Source organism: Bos indicus x Bos taurus, chromosome 14 (assembly GCF_003369695.1).
Source record: "Bos indicus x Bos taurus breed Angus x Brahman F1 hybrid chromosome 14, Bos_hybrid_MaternalHap_v2.0, whole genome shotgun sequence".
NCBI lineage: Eukaryota > Metazoa > Chordata > Mammalia > Artiodactyla > Bovidae > Bos > Bos indicus x Bos taurus.
The window spans coordinates 55898877-55913410 of NC_040089.1; positions in this window are offsets into that span (position 1 = coordinate 55898877).

Here is a 14534-nt window from a genome sequence, read left to right on the forward strand (position 1 = left end):
GCTACAGTTTTTTATTTCTGTCTTGATTTTTAAAAGGTTGGATTTTATCTTGCAGGCTGAGACACGCATCACATTCTAATTCCCATTAAGATCAAAGAAAGATAGAATTCTTATCAATAAGAGCTCTGTCTCTGTCTCACAGAACTAACATTTCACATTGCTATTTGGTTCTCATTTTAGCAAAGCATCTATTTTAGTTAATTTCTGCTACAACCATTGCCAGATTACCAAATTCCCTTTTCCTTGTAACACTAAAATCAAAATGCTAATAAGGACTAGTGAATCAGGCTTATCTTGCTTATACATTTTGCAAAATAAGGATGCTATTTGTAGAAGTGCTGTGTTCCTGACATTTTACTATGAACTTATACTTCAATTCTTCTGTCTCTTATTTTCCTTTTCCTTTTCTTATTTTTATTTGAAACCCACTATCCATTAAAAAAAAAAAAAAGATTGGATTGGGCTTTTTTTTTTTTCTGCAGCATTTCCTTCTTTTTTGATTAGAGGCTTTTATTTTCTATGTTTCAATGTTCAGATGTTGTTGTTTAACCAAAAGCATTTATTTGTACCTATTTATTTTAGCTATCATGGTAACAAAATAGGAGAATTATATGAAATGATAGATTTCAGGTTTAAATTCTTCACTTACCAATTTATTTACATGTTCATTTATAAATCTGAATTAAGCCCTATAAGTTGGAGTCTACTTACTGTCTTTTGTTTTCTTATTTATAGATACTGTTTCTATTCTATCCAAAACTGAGAACTATGTTATAGCAGACTTCAGATTATTTAGGGTCCTTGACCAAACACTTATTTCAGACTTATTATGAGATAGACACTATGCTCCACCTGGAGAGTTGGGAATTAATTAAACCTGGTACCTACTTTAAGGCGTCTAAGGAGATAGAAAAACGTATGAAAATACGTCATATTCAAATGCTTTCATATGTATTAGAAAACCCAGCTCAAGCTGGCATTTTGTTGACTTGCTATCAAGGAGCTCAAAGGTAGGAGAAAAGTCAGCACAATCTAACCTTGACTTTTATTCTGTTTTTTTTGTGTGTGTGTGCTGCTTTAGCCTCTTGCCTTCTCCCATATATTGATTTATCCTCAGGCTAACTTATCTGGTGGTCCTAAACAGAAGCAAGGACTCTGTGCTTCCTTCATTTTCAACCATCATGAAAATTATACACTTTACCTTGACTGGAATATTTCTGAGTCAGGTGTGGCTAGGGGAGTCCCTGTTTCCGGCTTCCTTTTTCTTAACTAATTGCTATCCCCTGAGAGAATGTGATAAGTCTTATTGATTTGTGCCCTTGAGCAGAGCGTAGAGGTGGTGTCCCCCAAACCACAAAGCTACCAAGCAAAAGAGAAAGACAGTTACTTAGAGGAAGGTTCAAGCAGTGTAACAAGAAAGAACGGGAAAATGGGAAATTGGCATTGGTAAGGCAGCCAGTGATGATCTGGACGGCATCAGTTTTCCTCCCACTCCCACTTCATGTTCAGACTCAGCATTTTATTATTACGGTATTCTGATTACAAAATTGTTCAAATAATTCTACGTGCCAAGTAATATGACTTTGTAGGTTCTTGCAGCAAGAGACAGTCTATTCTTCTATTTCATAAATCAGTGCTAAGCTGATGATTTCATTCAACACAATAACACCATGGAAATAATCCTGTTCTATGCTTGCTTCCCAAAAGGCTTAATGTACTTCCACTCACTCTTAGAACCCTGCTGCTGCCACCCTGTGAACTAGCCCAATCTGGTTGGCTGAAGGCTGGAAGTCCACACAAAGACAAGCAGTCGTTCCAGCTTAGGCTATCCCAGACAGATCAGTGACCCAGCATTGACCACAGACACATGAGTGAGCCTAGTCTGGACCAGAAGGATCTGGTGGGGAGGGCACAGCAAGGATTTATGTAGGGCCACAGTTGTTTAGTCATGATTCTGAAATCCAATAAACTCTTAAAAACAAAAGCATTTTTATTAATTTTCAGTAAATCCATTTGGCAGCAAAAACAAATCTAAATTTATTGAAAGGCTACTTACACTTTTTCTTTATCCAAACTAGTGTGAATATCTACTTTACTGAAAAATATATTAATATGCTTGATGACAGGCTGCTGCTGCAGGTCCTACTGGGGATTTTACAAAATATATTATATATGAACTTCCCTAGTGATACAGTGGATAGCAATCTGCCTGCCAGTGCAGGGGACATGGGTTTGATTCCTGGTCTGGGAAGATTCCACATGCTGTGGAGCAACCAAGACCGTGTGCCACAACTGAGTCTGAGTTCTAGAGCCTGCGAGCTGCAACTGCTGAGCCTGTGAGCTGCAACTGCTGAGCCCGCGAGCTGCAATTACTGAGCCCTTGAGCTGCAACTGCTGAGCCCGCGAGCTGCAACTGCTGAAGCCCGCGTGCCTAGAGCACATGCTCCGCAACAAGAGAGCCACCTCAGTGAGAAGCCTGGGCACCACTAAGAAGAATAAGCAGACCTTGGTTGCTGCAGCTGGGGAAAGCCCGTGTGCAGCAATGAAGACCCAATACAGCCAAATTATATATATTATATATATATATATATACACACACACACTTATATACATATATATATACTTGTATACATATACATGTAAAATTGTATACATATATATGTGCAAAGTTTTAGCTTTTTAAATTATATAAAGAAAAACCCAAATCAAACCAGAAACAAACAAACAAACACAGATCACTTAACTTTTGAAAAAATCAGACTCAAGAATTTGGGGACCCAAAAGTTATTTTGCACAGAATGTCACCCCCATTTTTTTCCCTCTTGCCATCCTACTCACAAAGAATCTTCCCTAATATTCTTACACTGTTTTTGTTTTTTTTTTTCTTTTTAATTTCCCTTCTCCCTCCTCCTTCAAAATCCCTCTCTTGCAACCTCTCAGCGTCTGACTTCAGCCTCCCTCCCACTCTGGGATTTTCCTCCACCACCTCTTTCCGTAAATAGTACTACTTCTATCTTTCTCAGCTCCCCAGTTTGCACCTTCGTGTATCACACAGCTCAGCGAGTCGAAAGATATTCCTTGACATTTGCTTTCTTTTGAAGGGAGATTGGAGATCATGAGCTAAAAATGACGACTAATGTTCTACCCTTTCACACAAACAAATATAGATAATGATATATTACTGATGCTCCAATAGAAGTATAAAAGATCAGTTAGGCTGAGATACAAAGAAAGTAGTGATCAATTCAGTCCAGGGTGGTGAAGTATTATTAAAGAAGTTTATAGAGAAACCATGTTCTGGAAGAGTTGACCTATAGTGATATGTGGGGAATGAAATTAAGAACCAGCTGATCTAAGTAGGGGAGGCAGCTTTTGAAAAGGAGCACTGTGGGTTCAACTGGGAATATCAGGGAACTACATATAGTTTATGAAGCTGGAGCATATGGTGGGAGATGAGGAAGAGGAGTTAGGCAAAGGCCAAGTCATAAGAAAACTTTCTCTGAAATAAGCTTTCAAATATGTTTGAAAGACTGTCAGTGGAGCAGAAGTCAAGAGAAACTTCAAAAATATGAAAAGCAGATAGGGTGTAATGGAAGAAACATAAGACCACTACACAGAAGCTATCAAAACAGATGGAGGAATAAATCCAGCACAAAATCTCCACCATGAAGAAGGGCATAATAAAAAAAAAAAGACCAAAGATCTTAGGAAAGATATTCTGAGAAAGACAGACAAAATCGAAGACCTTATACCCAATAAATAGTTCAAAGAATAATCAAAATTTATATAGATATAAATTTGAATATATTCTATAGTTAATATCCATGGAAAGTTAAGGGAGGATATTACATACAGAAAATAATAAATAGCATAGACAATTACAAATAAGAAAGAAATAAAATGGCCAGCAAGTGAAAAATATAATTGTTGAAATTAAACAATTAATAGATGAACTGCACAGCATAATGGAAGCAGCTGAAAAGCTAATTAAAAGTTAAAAAAAAAAATAACATACTGACGCTTACTGGATCACTTAAATGTCAAGCACTTCTAAGTGCTGTGTATACATTTTATTTACTTCTACCTCACAAAAGTCAAATAAGCAATACTATTACGATCTTTATTTTAAATAAAAAGTTAAACTGCAGGACTTTTATAAAATTCACTTAAAACCACACCAACCCCAGAGAACACATACTAACCACTGTAGGGCGTACAGAAGACTGAATCTAAGAATCACTTTGGAATGCAATACAAGAAGATAAAAAGATGGGTAAAAAGAAATAAAGGTTAAGAACAAGGAGAACAGATCTAGAAGCTACAGCCTCTAAGAGCTTAGTGTGAGCTATTAGGGAAACCTGATGAAAAGAAAGCAATATTTAAATGTATGAGAGTTAAAATTTCTTAGAATTAAAAAAAGGTAAGCTTCTTCATTTGAGAGAAGTGATTAAGTGCTAAACAAGACAATTTAGACAATGGAGATAAAGTTTAGGAATTAAGAAAAGGATTGCCATAATCACTTTTTTCTTTCATAAGGATCAATTCACAGGCAGCGTTAAGCATGAATTACAGGCTCAAGATTATAGACAAGGCACTACCAAATGGTTGCAGCAGTCTAGACAAGAGACCATGAGTCTACACTGAGGAAGGAGAGAGAAGGAAGAACAACCAGCACAGAGTCAGAAGACTGATGCTAATAATAATGGTGGGGTATCAAAACGTCACATCTTATACTATAAAAGTTTAAGGACATTAAAAAAAGTTAATGAAGTACAGCCACCACCTAAAACATTTGTTAATCTAGGGTCTCCAACAGTAGCATAGAAGAATTGAATCACAAAGTGTCATGAAAAACACAAATCAAAATATGAAATATTCTTATCCGATATAAGTGTTGAAAATAAAATAGTAATTTATTTATAGCAGTATATCCCAAAGTTTATTATATAACACTAGTTCTTTTTTTTTTTTATATAACACTAGTTCTATAAGATGATTTGTGGAAAATTAAAGATTCATAATCTTACAAGTTTAGGAAAACTTTAAAAACAGGGTTTACCCTTAGAGCCTCAAATTATACCTTAGCAAATTAAAGAGTCTCAGAAGTATTATAATACTGAAATATGCTGAATTTTTAGAATGGAATATTCTTCAGAAATATTTAGTTATATTCCATGACACTAATATATATATATATAAATTGAAGCTATATATATTTATATATATATATTTATATATATATATTTATATTTATATATATATATATATATATATAAACTGAAGCTAAGTCGCTTCAATCGTGCCCGACTCTGTGCGACCCCATAGATGGCAGCCCACCAGGCTCCTCGGTCCCTGGGATTCTCCAGGCAAGAATACTAGAGTGGATTGCCATTTCCTTCTCCAATGCATGAAAGTGAAAAGTGAAAGTGAAGTCGCTCAGTCATGTCTGACTCCTAGCGACCCCATGGACTGCAGCCTACAAGGCTCCTCTGTCCCTGGGATTTTCCAGGAAAGAGTACTGGAGTGGGTTGCCATTGCCTTCTCCATATATATATATATTTTTTTTATACATATATAGGGAAATATATGGGCTTCCCCAGTGGCTCAGTGGTAAAGAATCTGCCCGCAATGCAGGAGCCACAGGAGACACAGGTTCAATCCCTGGGTCAGGAAGATCCCCTGGAGGAGGGCACGGCAACCCACTCCAGTATTCTTGCCTGGAAAATCCCATGGACAGAGAAGCCTGGTGGGCTACAGTCCACAGGGTCACAAAGAGTCGGACACGACTGAAGCAACTTAGCTCGCATGCGTGCATACAATTTTAGAGGCATATATTAATGCATTTATAGGAATCCAACTTTTATTATTCATATGCTGTATATTCAAAGTGTGAGATATAGCTGTAAAGTGTTATTATGCCTTTCAAATATTTTATAGAAAAGGAGGCTGTGAGGATAAATGAAGAAAATTCAAATAGAACATAACAGTGTAAGTATTAATAATATTACTCAAAAGATTAGCTGTAATAATAAATCTAAAGTAAAGTCTTTACTCTCTTTAATGTTAAAGGAAAGCAAAATACAATAATTGCTTAAACCACTATCCATTGGTAGATAACCAGATTCCTTCTGTCTCCCATTTGAGCTCCTTTTTGGCTCAGGAGGGGCTGCAATTAAGGAAAGAAAGTTAACTGCTGTGCTAAACAAGTTCAAAACCTCACCACCACAATAGAAGCTTATTTTATGCTCACATCTGAGTCTGATATGGATCAGACTCTTCTAAGTTGTGATTCAGCATCCCAGGCTGCTTTCATATTGTGGCTTCAAGGTCATTTTAGCATCATCCAGATAGCACATGGCATGAAATAGAAACATCAGATCCTTAACTATCTTATACTGGAAGTTAACACACATCATTTCCATACACATTCTATTTACCAGAGCCAGAAATATGGCCCCACAGAGATGTTGAGGGGCACATTCATAGCTTTGATTGGTGTATCTTCCTGATGAATGACCTTTTTATCATTTTTATTTCCCTTCATCCCTGGTAATATTTGTCATCCTGAAGCCCACTTTAATATGGCCACTTCAGCTTCCTTCTGATTAATGTCTGCGTGATACATATTTTTTTTCTTGTAACTTATCTGTATCATTATATCTAAATTTCACTGTCATTATCTCTAGCTTGAAGATGGTTTTTATACGCTATTTGATTACACTAAACTAGTTCCTTTTCAATCTGTTCCCCAGCATGGTCTTTTAAAAATTCAAGTATGACCTTATTATCCTGCTCAAAAACCATCACTGACATTTTGTTGTTTTTAAAATTAAGTCCACACACCTTATCCTTAATTATAAGTCCAAAGATGATCTGTCCTCTAGGACACTTCCAATATCGTTACTGACATACTTTCCCTCACATTTCATACTATAGACATACTGAGCGTTTTCAGCTCCAGTAATTTAACTTCTGAATTGCCTCCCACTGTTCATCATGCTACCTCATTCTTCAAAGGACTAACTTCTTTCTATATTTATCTCACTTGGAAATTCTATCATTGAAAAGTCTACTTTGACCTGTAAATTCTGAATTAAGTCCTCTTCCTTTATGGTCCCACCATACCATCTATTCCTTTATCACAGCACTGATGAATTGGCATTATACTTGCCTATTAAATTGGCACATCCCCCATCAGATTGTAAATTCTCCAAAAGTTAGGATGTATCCATTCAGTTCACAGTTATACATCTGGCACGTACCATAGAATCCTTTGACATTTAATTAATACTTGTTGAGTGAGTGGCTGAATTATTGAATATTATTAATGACTTCAGCAAGAAACTTTGGTGCAGTAATAGACCCATTAGCTGGATCATATCTTGAAAAAGAGAAGTGAAAGGACAGGGAGAAAGTTGAAGTCAGTTGAACATTTCTTGAAAAAATGACAAAGGAGAGCGTGGTCACTTGGTGTTTGAGGGACCGTACGACTGTATACTCTCCCACCCTCCATGCACAGCAAGATGCTGGGTGATTCCAAGCCAGAGAAAACCCTTTCTAGTTCTTCCTAAGATGAGAGAATAAAATTCTTAGATTATAATATAAACTCTTAGAGATTCAAATCAGGTACTTGAAAGTTGAACTCTCTCCAAAAGTATACTGATCTTTTATTATGAACTACTACATACAGAACTGTGCATGAGATAGAGTCACCTTCAATATTTAACTCAAGAAGAATGCTCATATAAGCATATCTAGGTCAAGAAATAGAAAAGTGTGGTGTCCCAAAGCCTGTCCTTTTGCTTTCTCCAAATCACTATTTCCTCCCTCCCTTGAATATGTAGCCTCTATCTTGAAATTTATGGTAATCACATCTTTGCTTTTCACATTATTTCACCAGTATCGCAAAATACTCTGGTATAATTTTGCCTCTTTAGCTAACAATAGAAATGGACTCGCACAGTTACACATTAGCATTTTTCAGTGGCTAGCTTCTTTTCTTCATTCTAACTTTTGGGTTTTTAAAATATTCACTTATCCAAAATGTGATATTTGGATCAGAGGCATATTACTATGATTCACTTAAAAAGCAAAAATAATGATCATTTGGTTCCCCACACTCCACTTTTTACCCCTGGGCAATACAATGAAAGCCAAGTCAAATGTCTTTTGCATACAAACTTCAGAGTCTGTCTCAGAGATGAGAAACAGAGGGGGAAAAAAATTGTCTGCTTATACATAGAAGCTAGAAAAAGCTTCCTTTTCCTCCCTTCCCAAAAGGAAAAAGAAAAGCTTCACTCTTTCGGCACGTGAATCTCTGATCGAAACTCGACCGTTTATTCTCTATGTCGTTTTACACTCATTTTTGTCTTTTTCATCCTTTGTCTCTTTGTGCCTTATTCTTGAGATGTTTTATTCTGATCTATCTCCAGTTTACTAATTCTCTCTTCACTGAATCCGATCTTAATCTTTCCCTGAGTTCTTAATTTTGATCATGATAATTTTCATTTTTGTTCCCAGTTACCTGATAAAATTCTAAATTTTGTCTCATTTCGTGAGCACAGTAAATACGTTGTTGAGTTGCTAAGTCATCTCTTTTGTGACCCCAGGGACTGTAGCCCGCCAGGCTCCTCTGTCCATAGGATTTCCCAGGCAAGAATACTGGCATGGGTTGCCATTTCCTTCTCTGTGGGATCTTTCCCATCCAGGGATTGAACCTGCATCTCCTGCATTGCAGGCGGATTCTTTACCATTGAACCACTAGGGAAACCCAGAGTAAAGAGAGTTACTTAAAATTTTCTAATATCTGAAGTCTCCCATTGGTCTTTTTCTATTGTTTTATGTTTCTATTTGTTTTCATACTTGTGATCTAATCTTCTGATGTACTTGGGCTTTTTGTTTGATTTATTTTTATAGTTTAAAGTATGAAATATAAAAAATATTAAAAAACTTTATATTTTATATTCTAAAATAATTACAGATTCTTGGAACACTGCAAAAATATTACGGAAAAATCGTGTGTACCCCGCACTCAGTTCCCCCCCACTGGTTACATTTTGTGTAACTGTATGTAATATCAACCCAGAAAATTGGGTTGGTAAACTGGTAAACCATAGATTCATGTAGCCACTATCCCTATCAAGATACAGAACTATTCCATCCCCACAAAGATCTCCCCCACGCTTTTCCTTAAAGTTATGGTTCCATGCACCCCTATAATCCATGTACTCTCTACCCATGGAAACCACCAATCTGTTTTCCATCTCTCTATATATGGCGGTGGGGGTGGGGGGTGTTGCGGAGAGAATTATACAGGATGTGATTTTTAGAAATTGGCTTTTTTCATTACTTTTTAATTGTGAGTTAATACATTTGCAAAATTATAAAACTGGTTTGAGGTGATGCTATATTCCACCCCCCACCCCCTTTTCAAAGATTGCTTCTGATGCCAAGTACCTGGTATTCTAGCACTCTGGAACCACCTTGGTTAAAGTTTAAAGACTGAAATCTTAACAAAGTGAGAGGCATTCCCTGTGAAGGACTATCTAATGGCTTCACACTGCTAGGGTAGAACTTTACAGGATTTTAACCCAAAGTTTAAGGAGCAGAGTGGATTCACTATGATCCTTCCCTTGGTAGGCTCAGGAACCCAGTCTCCACTCTCAGCTTCTTAGCCTCTCAACTTTTTCTCCTGGAATCACTTAACATCCTCAAGTAAAACAAAGCTCCAAGTGCCTGACTTGCTTTCATGAGCCTCTCTTATTTTCTGGACTCTGCTGCTGCTGCTAAGTCGCTTCAGTCGTGTCCGACTCTGTGCGACCCCATAGATGGCAGCCCACCAGGCTCCCTGTCCCTGGGATTCTCCAGGCAAGAACACTGGAGTGGGTTGCCATTTCCTTCTCCAGTGCAGGAAAGTGAAAAGTGAAAGTGAAGTCGCTCAGTCGTGTCTGACTCTTAGCGACCCTATGGACTGCAGCCCACCAGGCTCCTCCATCCATGGGATTTTCCAGGCAAGAGTACTGGAGTGGGGTGCCATGGCCTTCTCCGTTTCTGGACTCTAGCACAGTAATTTTTCTCTATCTTGTTATTTTTACTTGTCTTCAAGCAAGTGATTTTTTGTACATTTTGTCCCCATTCTCTAATTATCCCCAGCAGTGGGTGGCTCTCAATCACCTTATCTGCTATTATCAGAAAGAAATGTTTCCTATAGTTACATTTTCTTTGACCTATACAGATTTTAAAATGTTTCAATTTAAATTTTAAAGACTGAATTTTTAAATAAAAAGTGGGATCTCTGACTTATATTGATGTCTGAATTCACTCAAGACAAACACCAGGTAAAGATAAACAGGGGGTGCTGTACCCTTAGGAAAAGCACTTGCTCTCAATTCGGCTACAGTCTTCCCTCACCCCTAGTGTCTGTATCCATCCACTTTATTTACTTAAATAACAAGGTATCTTGGCCACTAGAGCATTTTTATTTAAAGAAAACTTTAAAATTTAATACTACTTTTATGTTGTTCCTAGAAGTTTTTAGTAAATGAGATCTTCACTACTTTAAAATTTGACCATTTTCATTCTTTTCTTCATCATTTAGAAGTAGATATGAAGTAAATAATATTCCTTGTAGTAGTCCCATTAAATGACTGAGCCTCTATCCAGCCAATGTCTTTCTAACCTCCCAACAGCCTAGCCTCTCCTGATAACTCTAAATCCACTAAGAATATTTGTTTACCATCAGTCCTTATTATTATTGCTGAAGACAGAAAACTGGAAAGTATCCTCAGTTCCCATTACAAGAGATGCGTTTGTTAAAAGTCCCTGCACTACCCTTGACTCACATGGTAAATTTACTTCTCAGAAATTATTTTTCTACTTGATGTAATCATGATCACACCTCCTATACCTCATGGAATATAAGTAAACAGGAAAATAAGAACTACATTAAAAATTATGTAGGATCAAAATTGTACTTGGACTTTATTATCATCTTTTTATCAGGGTGAATCACTGTGTACACATCTAGCACCTAGTGAAGAACCACTGTTGACTATGTATTTTTGTTGTTTCATGTCCATGTATAGCTTCAAATTTATAGGAAGAAAATATTGGTTCTCAAAGAGCTTAAATTTTATCTGGGAAGAGAGACACATAGAAAGCTGTATAAAATATACATGAAATACTTCTATATATGTAAGATGACAGGATAAAAAGAAGTATATTATACCACTGTGTATATTATACCAGAATGCCAATTAGAACAGCAATAAGAATTGCGGGGTTACGAACAAGAAAGAAACTTGAGAAAGGGTCTGGGGTGAGATTTTGGTGAAAGTGTAGAAATGGAATTATAGGAAAGAGTGTTGAAGTTATTCCTGCAAGTGGTATTTTTTGCAGAGCTTTTATTTCCAGGAGCTAAATCCACATTTACTCTTTTTATGAAGAATTCTGTAGGAGATTTTGTAGCGTGTTGGCATAGAGTTGATTTTATTTTAATGCTCAAGAATATGTAGACAGTCAAGTGTACTATATTCAGAAATAGGAAATGAGAGAGAATAATGTGAAGAGATAATCATCTCCAGTCTCAGTTCAGTCTTGGCATTTTTCCATCACTCTATTCAACAGAAATATTTTACTTTCTGTAGGAGATAATAAGACATTTAATATATGGTTACTGACCTTAGGAACTTAACAATTGATATTAGAGGTTTGGGCACCTAAGTGACAAGTTAAACGATACACAGTAGTTACCTAGACATACTAGAAATGTCACAGGGTAGTGGCTGATAAATATAAAAATCATTAGTGCTGACAAGTCCTAGAATAGTTCATAGGAGGCAGAATCTCTGGGAGCTGGCTTGGAGAAAAACGGCTTCATAAGTGAGATGTAACTAGAATCATTTCAGCAGGGAAACCGTAGAGTTCCTCTAATCCAACTAGATGAATCCCTTCTACCACATCACTAATAAATGCTTCTTCTTTTTTTTATCTTCTCCAGTAATAATAAAATTCACTTTCATGAGGCACCCTGTTTTAAGAACTTAGAGATAATGTTCTTCTTTATGCTCAGCCCCAAATCAACCTCCTTGTTAAGTCTGATAGGGCTCCCCAGGGCTCCCCAGGCCCTGTGCCCATCATTCTCAGGTGCCCCAGTGCACTACAGATGTGCTGGTTTATCTCTTCTCTTGGCAGCCCAAGCTGAAATGCAGGGGCTCAAGTAGCCCCAACACCAGAATGATGGCCATGAGAAACCTCCTGTGTTTATCCAGGACAATAAATATTGTCACCTTACTCATGCTCTGCTGTGACAATGACTGTGAAGTACTGCTCAGTATAGCATAGTGGTGAAGAGATCCAAATTCTGGAATCAGATACTCAAGTTAGAATCTAGGCTCTGCTGCTGCTGCTGCTGCATCGCTTCAGTCGTGTCCGACTCTGTGCGACCCCATAGATGGCAGCCAACCAGGCTTCCCATCCCTGGGATTCTCCAGGCAAGAACACTGGAGTGGGTTGCCATTTCCTTCTCCAGTGCATGAAAGTGAAAAGTGAAAGTGACGTTGCTCAGTCGTGTCTGACTCTTAGCGACCCCATGGACTGCAGCCCACCAGGCTCTTCCGTCCACGGGATTTTCCAGGCAAAAGTACTGGAGTGGGGTGCCATTGCCTCTACCAGTTATTTATTACTTCTAATACCCTTGAAAAGAAACATTTTCAATCCTCAATTTCTACATGTAAATGGGTATGATAATAATGACTCCCTTACGGCATTGATGTAAGAATTAAAGATAACCCATTAGGACTAATACATGCTTTTATTGTCATTGGTTCTGCTTCCCCGCCCCCTTTAACCATGATATAGAACTCTTATTCACAAACACCTAATTATTTAAAGTTAGTTTTTGTTTCCTCTAAGTCTCCTCCTCTGGCTAAATATCCCAAGTTCCTTCAGTGTCTCATCCAACATGAGTTCAAGTTTCTTCAGCTTCTCAGATGCTCGCTTCTGGACAACATATGGTGTCTTTGGGCTCCCTTTCAAATATACAGTATTAATACTAAGAATGTACCCTAGCAAATGTGGCTTGATGAGCTGCTCTTTGAAAGGTGGAGGAAATAGGGGAATGAAAAAAGGATATTCTCATTGGAGAACAGTGTAATTAGTGAGCAAAGGAGAAGAAGCCATAATAGATACATCATGTTTAACAATAAATGGGCTTAACTACCTAAAAGAGAGTCATGGTGAGAAAAGATTTAAAAGCAGCTGTGTTATGACATCCCTGGAACTATGAAACTATGAATTCTATCAATATAAAGGAAAACCAAAGCCATTCTCAGGTGGCTCAGTGGTAAAGAATCTGCCTGCCAATACAGGAGACATAAAAGATGCGGGTTTGGTCCTTGGATTGGGAAGATCCCATAGGGCAGGAAATCGTAACCCACTCCAGTATTCTTGCCTGGAAAATTTCATGGACAGAGGAGCCTGATGGGCTACAGTTCATAGGGTTGGACATGATGGAGCACACACGCTACACTACACTAAAGGAAAACCAACTAAGTCATCATTATAGAAGACTGATCTATTACTTGAAAGCAACCACAAAATTCATGTGAGCTACTCACAAGCAGCAAAATGTTATATTATAATATAACCCTTCTCTTGCTCCCCTTAGATTAAACAATCAATACCCTAGAGTCACCCCAAAGGAGATGCTGAAAACTTAAGACAATCCAAAAAAACACACAAAAAAACAGTTATTCTATTTGGCTATTGGCTACTGCAGTCAGCTCTGAAAATTTAAGACAATCCAAAAAAAAAAAAAGTTATTCTATTTGGCTATTGGCTACTGCAGTCAGCTCTGGTAAGAAAGAGGTAGGTGACTCAAAGAAGTTACTTTGTCCTGTCTTGGGAACAACATCTCAGTAGCTTTAATCTCTGGATTTCCTTTATTCCTAATCCTTTGTCTTCCAGGCTTCTGTTTGTTTATTTGTTTGTCTTTTCCCATTCATTCAATTTGTATAATGCTTAGGCTCTTTTGGAGTTGTGCCATCTTCTTAAGGATTAGCAGTATGACTTTGGGCAAATTATTCAACTTCTTGTAATTTAGTTTTGTCTTTTGTAAAAATCCACTCTTGCAAAAGACGATTTTTACAGAACTTTAAAGATCAACTGTGACCATTAACTGAGTTATATTAGCAGTGTTTAGAAGATAGCCTGACAATACTAAGTGCTTTGTATGTTAATTATTGTTATTTTGGGTCATTATTATTGAGTGGAAAAATTCAGTTTTCATTCCAATCCCAAAGAAAGGCAATGCAAAAGAATGTTCAAACTACTGCCCCATTGCACTCATCTCACACGCTAGCAAAGTAATGCTCAAAATTCTCCAAGCCAGGCTTCAACAGTATGTGAATCGTGCACTTCCAGAAGTACAAGCTGGATTTAGAAAAGGCAGAGGAACCGGAGATCAAATTGCCAACATCCATTGGATCATCAAAAAAGCAAGAGAGTTCCAGAAAAACATCTACTTTTGCTTTATT